Genomic DNA, 12,496 nt, shown 5'->3' with positions numbered 1-12,496 from the left:
TCACAGTCACAGCTCCTTCCTTGGCCTTGGCTGGGGTGAGGGGTTAGGGTGAAAAAGGATGGTCAAGGCAGGAGACACACAGACAGGTATGGTCCTGTTTTGGGTTTTGTTTTTGTTTTTGTTTTTGTTTTTTTTTCCCAAACCTATAAGGCTTGTTGTCTTTTAATAAGGGAGATACTTTTAGGACACAAGACTTGTGTTGCATCCTTATAGCTGTACATCTCAAACTTTAGTGTGCATAGCAATAACCTGGAGAACTTGTTTAAAACCAGAAGTCCTGGGCCCCAACTCCCGGTGTTTCTGATTCAGAAGGTTTGGGGCAACCTCAGGACCTGCTTTTTTATTAAGCACCCCAGGAGATTCTGATGCAGGTGGTGCCTGGGATGGATTTTGAGAAGCACTGCCCTACCTTAACAAATCCAGAAGTCGGGGCACACCCGAACTGTAAAAGCAACAGATTGATTGGCCATAGAGACCCTAAGGAAAGTTTGTCAAATCACCTAATGTTCTACACAAGGAAGCAGAACTAGAAAAGTTTGTATTACTTCACAAGTCACATTTTATTAGAGACACTTCAGGCATTATAGAAGGACTCTGTAAATCTTGTTTGACTGAATGAATAGAAGATGGATAGCTGGGTGGATGGTGATGAATAGCTAGATGTAGATTTCCCGATTCAGATTCCAGAACTCTAGCTGGTACAGCAAAGTCACTGGATTTAGGAAATGAAACGGGAAGGAAAGGTGTTAAACTAAATTAGTTTGAATGCATCAGTTCAGTGCTTCTCCAACTTTTGCAGTCAACTATTTTTCACAGTAAAGAGATTATCAAAAACAAATTTTCTTTGAAATCTCTAGTTTTATCTTTTTTCATTTTAGCCTATGAAATATTCAGTCAGGTTTGTTACAATATAAAAAGACCTACTCCAGTGAGTAAAACTAATGCTCCAAGTATTCTATATCCAGAATCCCATTGGCACAGCACCAGCCAACCCACATCAGCAAAATTAAGAAATGTAGCAGGTAGGTGCCCTGTGGGCTACACTAAAAAGAAAAGGGAAGGGAAACTAATATGCATTGAGTACCTACAAATGGCTCAGGCACTGTGTCGCTGGGTTGGAGCATGGGCTCTGGGGATAGACTACTAAATCCCACTTCTGATATTTAATAGCTGTGAGACTTCGGACAAGTGACTTCACTTCTCTGTGCTTTGCTTTGGGCATCTGCAAATTAGGCAAATAATAAAGGTAGCTACTGCATATGGTTTGTGTTTGTTTTCTATTGCTCTCACAACTTAGCATCTTAAAACAACACCCATGGATCATGTCATAGTTCTGGGAGTGGGTTCAACTGCGTTCTCTGCTGCATAGGATCTCACAAGGCTGAAACCAATATGCAGCCAGCTGGACTCTTATCTCTGGGCCCTGGGAAGAATCCACTTCCAAACCCAGTTCCTTGTGGCGTAGGTCTGAGGTCCTTGCCTCCTGGTTGGTTGTCAGCCCGGCCACCCCCTGCTCCTTGAGGCTGCCCAGGCTTCTTTTTATGTGACCCCTCCCATCTTTAAAGCAGCAATCAAGTTGAGCCCGTCTCATACTTTAAATCTCTCTGATTTCTTTTACAAACAGCCAGAGAAAACTTTTTGCTTTAAAGGGCCCATGGGATTATGTGATTATAATATCCAGGCCTACCTAGATAATCCTATCTCCAGGTCAACTGCTTAGTCATGTAATCACATCTTCAAAGTCCCTTTTATCACATCATGTAACATAATCACAGAAGTAACACCAGGGATGAAAACCATGAGAGCTTTCTAGAATCCAGTTTATCACAGATTATTTTGAAGAATAAGTAAATGTATGCATTTTAAACCCTTAGAACAGTGTTCTGTTTTGTTATACTTGTAGTAAGAACTCAGTGAAGGTTAGCTGTTATTTTTTTCTGCTCATGGCACTACATTTGCCTGTCATAACAACCCTGTATTATTTTTTTTAATTTTTTAATGTTTTGTTTATTTTTGAGACAGAGGGAGAGTATGAGGGGGGAGGGGCAGAGAGAAAGGGGAACAGAGGATCCAAAGCAGGCTCCGCACTGACAACAGTGAGCCTGACACAGGGCTCAAACCCATGAACCCTAGATCATGACCTGAGCTAAAGTCAGACACTCAACCGAGCCACCCAGGCATCCCCAACTCTGTATTATTTTAAAGGTAAGAAACTAAGAATCAAAAAGTCAGTCAATGTTGGTGAGGTTGTGGGGAAAAAAAGGAATCCCTGTGCACTGTTGGTGGGAATGTAAATTGGGGCAGCCTCTGGAAAACAGTGTGGAAATTCCTCAAAAAATTAAAAATAGAAATATCATATGATCCAGTATTGGACGTTTACCCAAAGAAAATGAAAACACCAATTCAAAAAAATATATGCACACCTATATTTATTGCAGCATTATTTACAATAGCCAAGATATGGAAGCAACCCAAGTGTCCATTGATAGCTAAATGGATAAAGGAGATGTGACACACACACACACACTGGAATATTATTCAACCATAACAAAGAATAAGATCTTGCCATTTGGGACCACATGGATGGACCTAAGGGGTACTGTGCTAAGTAAAATAAGACAGAGAAAGAAAATATCATATGATTTCACTTATATGCAGAATCTAAAAAAAAAAAAAAATGAATGAATGAACTGACAAAAAGCACAAACAGATCAAGAACAAACTGATGGTTGCCAGACGATGGCAAAAGGAACGAAGAGGAGTGGGATATGCAGGCTTCCAGTTATGGAGTGAATAAGCCATAGGAATAAAAGGTACAATACAGGGGATATAAATAGTCAATGGTATTGAAGCAGTGTTACATGGTAACACACGGTAGCTACACTAGTGGTAAAATAGTATAACATATACACATGTCAAATCACTGCGTTGTACACATGAAACTAACGTAGCATTGTGTGTCAAAGATACTTCAATTTTAAGAAGAAAAGATTGTCCAACCTACAGGGCACAGACAGGAATCAGACTAGGACAGTGGCCAATCAAGTCTGTGCTTTTGCTAGTATGTGATACTGCATCACAGAAAGCTGGCAAAGGACAGGTAATGTTCATCTGGGGAAGGGGGACTTGAGGGAGAATGTGGCAGTAATGAGGGGGCAGAAGGAATATTTACAGATAGTCATTTGCTGTATGTGAGTAACTTATGGTGTAGCGCAAGGGAAGCTACACTACATCAAGAAAGTCTTTAGCTGAACTGGTGGTTTTTAGTGAGCAGAGGCATTTTCTTGTGATGATATTCATCTTAAAAGGCTATACATTTCACTTGTGGTCTAGACTCATTCCTTTGATGAACTCTTCCTCTCCATGTCGCCTCCCCTCTGCCACACTGCATCAAGAGGAAATAAACATTTCTAAAGGGCAGTCCCACCGACCCTGCCTCGATAGCAAGAGCACTGCCCAGCCTTTCTCCAGGGCCTGCCCAGGCCCTGAATCATTACCACACCTATTACCTGCTGTCTACCTAGCTAGTAGCATGATGGCAGACACCCAGGACAAATAAATAAATAAATAAATAACCAGCTCTGGTCCTCCCCCATTTAGGACCTTGAAGGGTTGTTCATACTCTTGGACTCAGTATTTCTATTTCTAGAATTTATCCTAAAAAATAACCAGAGAATCGCTCAAAGAGTATTGCGTTTAAAATCGTTTCATGGCCATTGGAGCAAGTGTCGTTTTTACTGACACAGTCCCCGTCATGCTTAAAAGAGCAGGACTTGAGTCAGCCTGCCTAAGTTTGAACCCTAGCTCTGTCAAGGACCAGCTGAGTGATTACCGGCAAGTACTTTCATTCTTTAAGCCTCCATTTCCTTATCTGGAAAATAGGGATGATAACACCCACCTCATAAGAATTTAATTCATTACTACTACTATACTAACTTATTACAATGATTATTATACTAACATACATTCATATAATTAATGGTTCTACATAGTTTCACTGTAAGCAACTTTACCACAAGCATTTTTGCTGCATAACCAAGTGGCCATGAGGCAATATTGCCATAAAGATAAAAATCATGAAAAATACAAGAGGAGCATTCATTAAAGAAGATATAATAAAACACGGATAAGGATAACAAAATTAAAAAGACTTCACTGAAGGGGCACCTGGGTGGCTCAGTCAGTTAGGTGTCCAACTTTCGCCCGGGTCATGATCTCACAGTTTGTGGGTTCGAGCCCCTCATCAGGCTCTGTGCTGACAGCTTAGAGCCTAGAGCCTGCTTCAGATTCTGTATCTCCCTCTCTCTCTACCCCTCCCCTTTTCTTGCTCTCTCTCTCTCTCTCTCTCTCAAATATAAACATTTTTTAAAAATTAAGAAAAAAAGACAATTGCAAAATACAAAATATTTTAATACATTCAAAATGTATAGTGTAGATTCATGGCAATACCATGCAAATAATTAATTTTACTTTGTGGATTGTATCTAACCACTTTCTCCAAAGTATTTCATTCACAATATTATACACTTTTTTTGCTTATTGATTCATCTTCTTATTCAGCATCACACTCTTTCTTCATTTGTTAAAATTTCTTCTTTCACTGAGAGAGATGCCAGTTTTCCAAATACTAGGATGCACATTTGTAACTAGGCTTTGTATTTGGTTGTTTATTCTTGGTATATTATCACATGTCCGCTGATAGATGCTCCTAAACTGTGGGACATGTGGGTTCAAAACTCCACACCACTGTATAGACCATTATGAAGGCTAAGGTTTATGAAATATAAAAATGAGAGTACTGTGTCAATGAAGAAATCAAACCAAGCTGTCAACCAGTTGTGTTTTTTTTTTTTTATCTTTTATGGAAAAATGGCCTTATGGCCAATTAGTTATATGGCAAAAAATGTTTTCAGTGATGACACTTGCAGCAAAGACATCTACAGCAAAGATGCTTACAGCGAAAATTCCAGACACAATAATTAACATACTAATACTAATAAAGTACCTGGTCAATAGTTAGTAATAGTAATAAACATTATCAGAAAGGTTATGATTAATGATATATCCTCAACTCATGGCCCACAGCCTGGCACCCACTACTTAATAAAAGTTGATTGAATGAATGGATGGATGGACAAATAAATGAGTAAAGATATTTGTTGCAGCATTATAAAGCCAAAATTTGTAAACCTGCTAAACCTAACAACAGGAGATTGGTTTGACAGATTATGATTCATAAATATATAGTCAGCATAAAGTATATTTTTAGAAAATATTTACTGACTTAGAAAATGTCCTTTATATAATGTGGATGGGGGACAGCATTCAGTACATGCAGTATGTGCTAACTTAGTAAAATGTTTACATGTATACATCAGAAGAAAATGGAAGGAGATATACCAAAAGGCAATAACAGTTCTCTCAGGGTGATAAAATAATAGATTATTTTTATTTTCTTCTTTATACATTCTTGAATTTTTCATTCTTTGCAGTGAACCTGAGTACAACATCAATTCTAATACTTTTTTTTTTGAAGACCTCATCATGAAGAACCTGGACATTTAAAAAAGTTTTCAAGTTAATCTTAACTGATTTAAGATCTTACCCCTTTAAGGGGCACCTGGGTGGCTGTTGGTTAAGCGTCCGACTCTTTATTTTGGCTCAGTCATGATTTCAAGGTTCATGAGATCCAGCCTGGCATTGGGTTCTGAGCTGACGGCATCAAGGCTGCCTGGAATTCTCTCTCCCTCTCTCTCTGCCCCTCTCCCCACCTCAAAATAAATAAACTTAAAAACAATATCTTATTCCTTTAATAAAACATTTGCAGTGGACCAATTAGCTAAATACACTGCACTGATGCTTTGCTTAAGGAATTTGTGAAGAGGCTCTACAAAATATCATCCAAAATTCAATTTAAAAAAAAATTTTTTTTAATGTTTATTTATTTTTGAGACAGAGACAGAGCATGAGTGGGGGAGGGGCAGAGAGAGAGGGAGACACAGAATCTGAAACAGGCTCCAGGCTCTGAGCTGTCAGCACAGCACGAACCGTGAGATCATGACCTGAGCCGAAGTCGGATGCTTAACCGACTGAGCCACCCAGGTGCCCCCAAAATTCAATTTTTTAAAAAAATTTTTTAATGTTTATTTATTTTTGAGACAGAGACAGAGCATGAGCAGGGGAGCGGCAGAGAGAGAGGGAGATACAGAATCCAAAGCAGGCTCCAGGCTCTGAGCTGTCAGCACAGAGCCCGATGCAGGGCTCCAACTCAGGAGCAGTGAGATCATGACCTAAGTCGAAGTCGGACGCTTAACTGACTGAGCCACCTGGGTGCCCCTAAAATTCAATTTTAAAGACACTCACTTTTACTGTAAGAGCTAACAGTCTAGTTATCAATAATAGCCATGACCCTAAGGATGGCAAAGTCATAAGCAGCGCATATAATCTATTTTTATAACTTACCTATTTTCTCTTCTCATTTAGTTTAGAAACTAATGTAGAAGTCGAAGAATAAAGCACACACACAGAGGGATATTATTCAGCCATAAAAAAAGAATGATATGTTGGGGTGCCTGGGTGGCTCAGGTGGTTAAGCATACAACTCTTGATTTCAGCTCACATAATCTCATGGTTCATGAGATCCAGCCCCGATTTGAGCTTTGTGCTAATAGCACAGAGCCTGCTTGGGATTCTCTCTCTCACCCTCTCTCTCTCTGCTCCTCCCTGGTTTGTGCACACATGCGTTTTCTCTCTCTTAAATAAATAAAAAGCATTAAAAAAAAAAAATGAAATCTTGCCATTTCAGACAACATGGATAAACCTTGAGGGCATTATGCTAAATGAAATAAGACAGAGAAAGACAAATACTGTATGATCCACTTACATGTAGAATCTTAAAAAAAAAAAAAAAAGTTCATAGGTACAGAGAACAGATTGGTGGTTGCCAGAGGGCATGGGGTGGGGGCAGTTGGAAAAATGGGGAAGGGGGTCAAAATGTACAAAATTACAGCTATAAAGAAAACAAGTCATGAGGATGTAATGTACAGCATGGCAACTATGGTTGAGAATACTGTATTGAACATTTGAAAGTTGCTAAGAGAGAATAAATTATAAAGGTTCTCATCACAAGGGAAAAAATTTCTGTACCTAGTGTGGTGCTGAATGTTAACTAGACTTATCGTGGTGATCATTTCACAATATAGACAAATATCGAATCATTATGTTGTACACCTGAAACTAACATAATGCTGTATATCAGCTATACTGCAATTAAAAAAATAATAATAAAAGAAAGAATGCTACTTTAATTCATCCTGCTTCCTTCGTGGCTCTCAGGGAGAGCCGGTATTGCAGTTACTGTAAATACTGTACTTCAGTATGGTCAAAAAACAGAGCAGTCTGATTAATCAACTATTCTGACTAATTATCATCTATGCAACACATGAATTACCACTTTTCAAAAAATTAGGCTGTCATCAATTGCAATTAACACTGAAACACTACTGAAGGTTTCATAATTCTTTGATGATGCAGAAGGCACTTCAGTGTCTCTCGGGGTGTCAGCCTCGCCAGCATAAAAATCATTTATCCCAGTAGGATGGATGAGGGGAGATGCTGTCTAATAGGAATTTTCAGTCGAGAGAAATGCAACCAAGCCAGGTTTCACTGTGTTTACAAGGCTGACTGAAGGTCTACTGAGCTCTTTAAGCACCTCCTGAGAAAGACGCTCTATTTGTCTGAGATGTTATAATTATTATTCCACAGGAATACAATGGTAACATTCTATTTTACAACAAAGAAAATTAGATTACAAGTTTTCCTACAATCCTCCCTCCTCGCACTAAGATCACACACCGTACAGAGTTACAATGGTGCCAATTACAACATCTTTTCATGCACTGTATGCTCCTTGGGTTTTTGATGATCTGAATGGATTTCATACCAAACAGCAGGTACTGGCCGCAATCAAAACAATTTGGAAGAAAATAGTTCCATCTTCTGTGCTCAAGTCATGTTATTGATTTAAACTTCGTATTTGCCTCACTTCTTTCTTGGTACAACAAGCAAGTATGTGGCTTCTGTCCGGGCCCCCATTCTGCCAACAAGAAGGGGAGGAAAAGCCTGATACACACTAGGCCTTTTCCCTCACTAGCTGTTAGAAGCTCATTTCCCTCAAAAAGAGAGTGTTTTTAAGAATTTAGTCCAATCCACCACTTCTCCTCCCCCCCACTCCACTCTACAGAATCAGAGGCACAGAGAGGTTAAGGCTTTTGACCCAGTTTATACAGCTAGTATACTGGCAGAGCAGGGCCCAGATTCTAAATCTCCTGATAGCCCACAAGCTCCACTAAGTCATTTACTCAGTGCCCATTGTGTGAAACTCTACACCTTCTCTAAATCATGCCAGGGAGGAGATTTTCCCTGAAAAATAGCATTTTTCTTGAGCTAGGTGCAAAACAGAAGAAAAGAAAAGGGAGAGAGAGATTATATGTATGTGTTGGAGGAAGGGAAAAGAGCTCAGCATCATTTCCTTGACGTACCACTCCCACATCACAGCCAAGCCTACTCTCCTGATGCAGGAATTTGGGGTTTTAGTCCTGGCTCAGCTGCTAGGGTTTATTTGTTTACAAAGCTGTAATGGGACTCCCTGAGAGAATCTCTGCAGAATACTTGAAGCTGGTGGCCAGAGGCTCTTCAATGAGCAAAGAAATACTCTGGCTTTCCCAGCCCTGCCCTGGGTGTCTAAGATGGGAGGGTGGCATATTCTAACACAGGAAAGATTCAAGGTTTAGGTCAATATATTTGGCTGATGCTCAACACAAAAGGAAGTTAAGCTGTTGAAGGGGTTAAGCCATTCAGTGTGATATCAATCAGCTTCCAACTCAGCCCTGCAGGGAACTTGTACTATGACTCTTGAGAGAGGTGTAGCCTGGAGAAATTGAATCAATAAATGGGAAAATTATAATATTATAGGTATGATAAGAAACTAAGAGAATAAGCTACATCTCCCCCCCCCACCCCCACCCCCTTCAGTTTGGGGCTTAATATAAGAGTCACTGTGCTTGTGGGAAAGGTCTAGCTCATCATGGTGCCAGTGACAGTGGTAATGCCCCAAACAACACCAGTGACAATAAGAAGACTGATATTGCATAACAGTGACAAAACCCACAGTACATCAAGGCTACACCATACCCTTAGGAACCATTTGGCTCAAGGGTAGAGAACCAAAGTTCACTTCAGAAAGAAGTGGGGCACCAATATGGAGCCTGGGTGCCAAGTGCATCAATGGGCAGCAGCAAGTAGCATTGTAGCTAACATTAGGCAGAGGAACATCAGGGCCATGACCATGGCACCACCCAGGAGCATGGTGGCCACAAAGCCCACAAACAGTGGAGCAGAGAAAGGGAGCCGATGCTAAAGAGCAGGGCTGCTGTAGGGATAGAGCTAAACCTGTGATCACCTGGGTCTTCCACAGGGAAAGTACCCTCTATGGGATTCGCTAGAAAGCTGAAGATCCAAATGGAGGTAAATGCTATTTTGGCATTTCATCGCTTTACACCCTCCCAGGACTGGTCCACCATCTTAACCAGTGTGGCCTACATCTATGAAAGTCCCCATGAAAGACAGATGGGACAAAGGAACAGACAGGCTGTCAGCTCTGGCCAGAAGCACACCATCCTGCTAAAGGCTGGTTCAGTTATAACTATCCACAGAGGCCCAGATCTGCTCTGCATTAGACACTCAGCAAGAGTAAAGAGCTCTGGACAGGGTCATCCCTAGGACTCCATCAGTCCCACAAGTTCAAAAACAACTCAAAGTCAGACCAAATCTTAACACCTGGGGTTTGAGAGGAAGAAGGACAAGACTAATCCTGTGCCAACCTGAAAGGAAGGAATGGTTCCCATCCAACCGCACACTTCCATGAGTTCTATAGCAGCCACAAATTTAAACCAAAGCTTTTTGAAAAAATATCATTTCTGGGGGGTGCCTGGGTGGCTCAGTCGGTTAAGCGTCCGACTTCGGCTCAGGTCACGATCTCGCGGTATGTGAGTTGGAGCCCCGCGTCGGGCTCTCTGCTGACAGCTCGGAGACTGGAGCCTGTTTCAGATTCTGTGTCTCCCTCTCTCTCTGACCCTCCCCCGTTCATGCTCTGTCTCTCTCTGTCTCAAAAACAAATAAATGTTTAAAAAAAATTTTTTTTTAAAAGAAAAAATATCATTTCTATCTTCTTTGTTTGTTCCCCTATCAGCCCCAACTTCTCAATTCTCCGTGGGCAGAGGTGTGTTTCAGACATTTTCCACAGCCAAGCAGCACAAGTCATGATGTGGAATCCACAAGTCCATTTTTCTCCAACTTCCATTTCCGTGGTAATAGCAGTAACAATAACCAACGTGGCAATATAGGAGAGGCATTGTGCTGAGCACTTTGCATATATTCTTATACATTTTTATATTTGATCATTTTATCAACTCCTTCAGGTAACACAATCATAGTCCCTACTTTACAAATGAGGAAACTACAGCAGCGATGTTTATTACCTTCCCAAGGTCACGCAGTTAGAAAGAGATGGAGCCTGGCCAGGCATCCAGGCAGCCCTCCAGAGCCCACAACCTTCCCTACATCCCATCATCATTAGACTAGAAGAGCGGCAAGGGATTGGCCTCTTTCAGCTCCCCCTGTAGGAAAAGCCAAATGTGAAATGAGTTTAAAGAGGAAGGAGTTTTTAAATATACACTGTCTCATCCAAAAACATGCACATTTTTCTGACTAAATAAAAATGAGCATGACTGAAGAATTTTGACCCCAGTGCCCTCAAGCCTGCACAAGAGAATATTCCAAGTTCACTTTCTGTTAGTCACCCCTGCCTGACATTTGCTTGCTGGGCAAAGCAAGGAGAGTCCCAGTAGGTTTCCTACCCAACTTGCATATAAATTAAAAACCTTTCTAAATCTCCCACTAAATTTCTCCAATTTAAGTGAGGTTTTAAGTTAAGAACTTGCTTTGATTGGATTCACTTATTTTCATCCATTTCAGAGTTTAAGATTCCCATTTGCCAATTACCTTAAATGACACAAGGGTTCTGGTTCAAAGGCACCCAATCGCCAAATAACTTTAGTCCTGCAATGAGCTATAGCTACTAGGACAGGCCCATCAACAGTCACAAGATTTCCCGCAAAGGAGGAAAAAGGTTAAAGTTTCATCCCTCAGGAAAACAGCATTCAGATTTAGCCAGGGAAGAATCTGTAGATGTCAAGGGTCTAATCTGCACCCATTGGGAATGGCTACAGTTTAACCCCAGCCACCTCATGCACGCATCAGAAGATTTCACAGATCCTTATTAATTTCAAGGATACAGTTCTGTAGAGGGTACATGGTGATCAGGAAAAGGTAAACCATTTATTAAAACATGCCAGAGGCATCAGAAAACAAAGGAAAAGTAAATATAATTGTAGAGAGAGTGACCTTAGTAACCTACCGTAAAAGAGAAGGAAAACACAAATGATCCAAACTGAAAAAAGTCTGAAAGAGGTGGGGGGCAAAGAGGGAAAAAAGCAAGCTTTGTGTTTTATTCTGGAAACATATATTATGCTCACACTGAGAGCTGACGGGCAGATGGTTGAAGCTCATACAAGGAATATTAAATCTATTGGAACCCTCTTGCCCCCCTGATACAACACAGCTCATGCCTAGAGGGCAAGACAATCAGCACACAAACGCCTACAAATCACTCAGAGTCTGTCACTAGCTGGGAAATCCTCACTGCATCCCTGAGCACACACTCGTAGCCTGAATGATTTGCCCTATCCCTCACAACAGGTCTGGTAGAGAGGGTCAGGAGAGAAGGCCAAGTCAGTCTGTCTGTCTGTCTGTCTCTCTCTCTCCCTCACACCCACGCACACATGCACACATAGTGAATGTCTTTGTATTCAGACAGGCTTCTGCCATTAAAGACACATATGAATTGAAATGGCACATGAAAAGCATCCAGCAGGGAGCCTGTTTATGGGCTCGTTTTTGCCATGTCTTTGCAGGAACAGGAACAGATAATTCGATTTTAAAGGCCAGGAGAAATAAAGTCAACAAACTTTTACCTTGCCCAGTAGTCTTTTACTCTTTGTATTTTCTGATGGGCAATCATTCAACAATGCAGTGAAGGTCACACACGTTCCGCTGATTCTGCCTGGAAATAGCAAAGCATGAGACAAGAAAATCATTCCAAAATAACAGAATATGTCACATTCCTCTTTTAACCTGGGCATCTAAAGCTCAGTGGCTTATGAATATTTGGATGACAAGATGCTTTAGAGCCAGGTTACTCAAAGTATGGTTCACAAACCAAGTCCACTGACATCACCTGGGAGCTAGTTGGAAATGCAGCATCCCAGGCCCCACCCAGGCCTACCATATCAGACTTTGCTCAGGAAAGCACTGTGCTAGAGCAGTAATTTCCACTGAGAGGTGGGTGCACCTCGGGGCCCACACAAAATGATCTATA

General features: G+C 41.0%; 1 protein-coding gene across 1 annotated transcript in view; it reads right to left on the bottom strand.

The window, feature by feature from the left end:
* RASGEF1B (RasGEF domain family member 1B) overlaps positions 1 to 12,168 on the bottom strand; it is a 569,745-nt gene extending 557,577 nt beyond the window's left edge. The window contains exon 1 of the mRNA XM_053901455.1: positions 12,093 to 12,168. The gene's annotated coding sequence lies outside the window, so the exon portion shown is untranslated. The remainder of the gene's footprint in view (positions 1 to 12,092) is intronic.
* Between the last annotated feature and the right edge of the window lie 328 nt (positions 12,169 to 12,496).

The sequence above is a fragment of the Panthera pardus genome, unplaced genomic scaffold (genome assembly GCF_024362965.1).
Source record: "Panthera pardus isolate Hobbes unplaced genomic scaffold, ASM2436296v1 HiC_scaffold_13, whole genome shotgun sequence".
NCBI lineage: Eukaryota > Metazoa > Chordata > Mammalia > Carnivora > Felidae > Panthera > Panthera pardus.
This window is presented reverse-complemented; position numbering and strand designations above follow the sequence as displayed.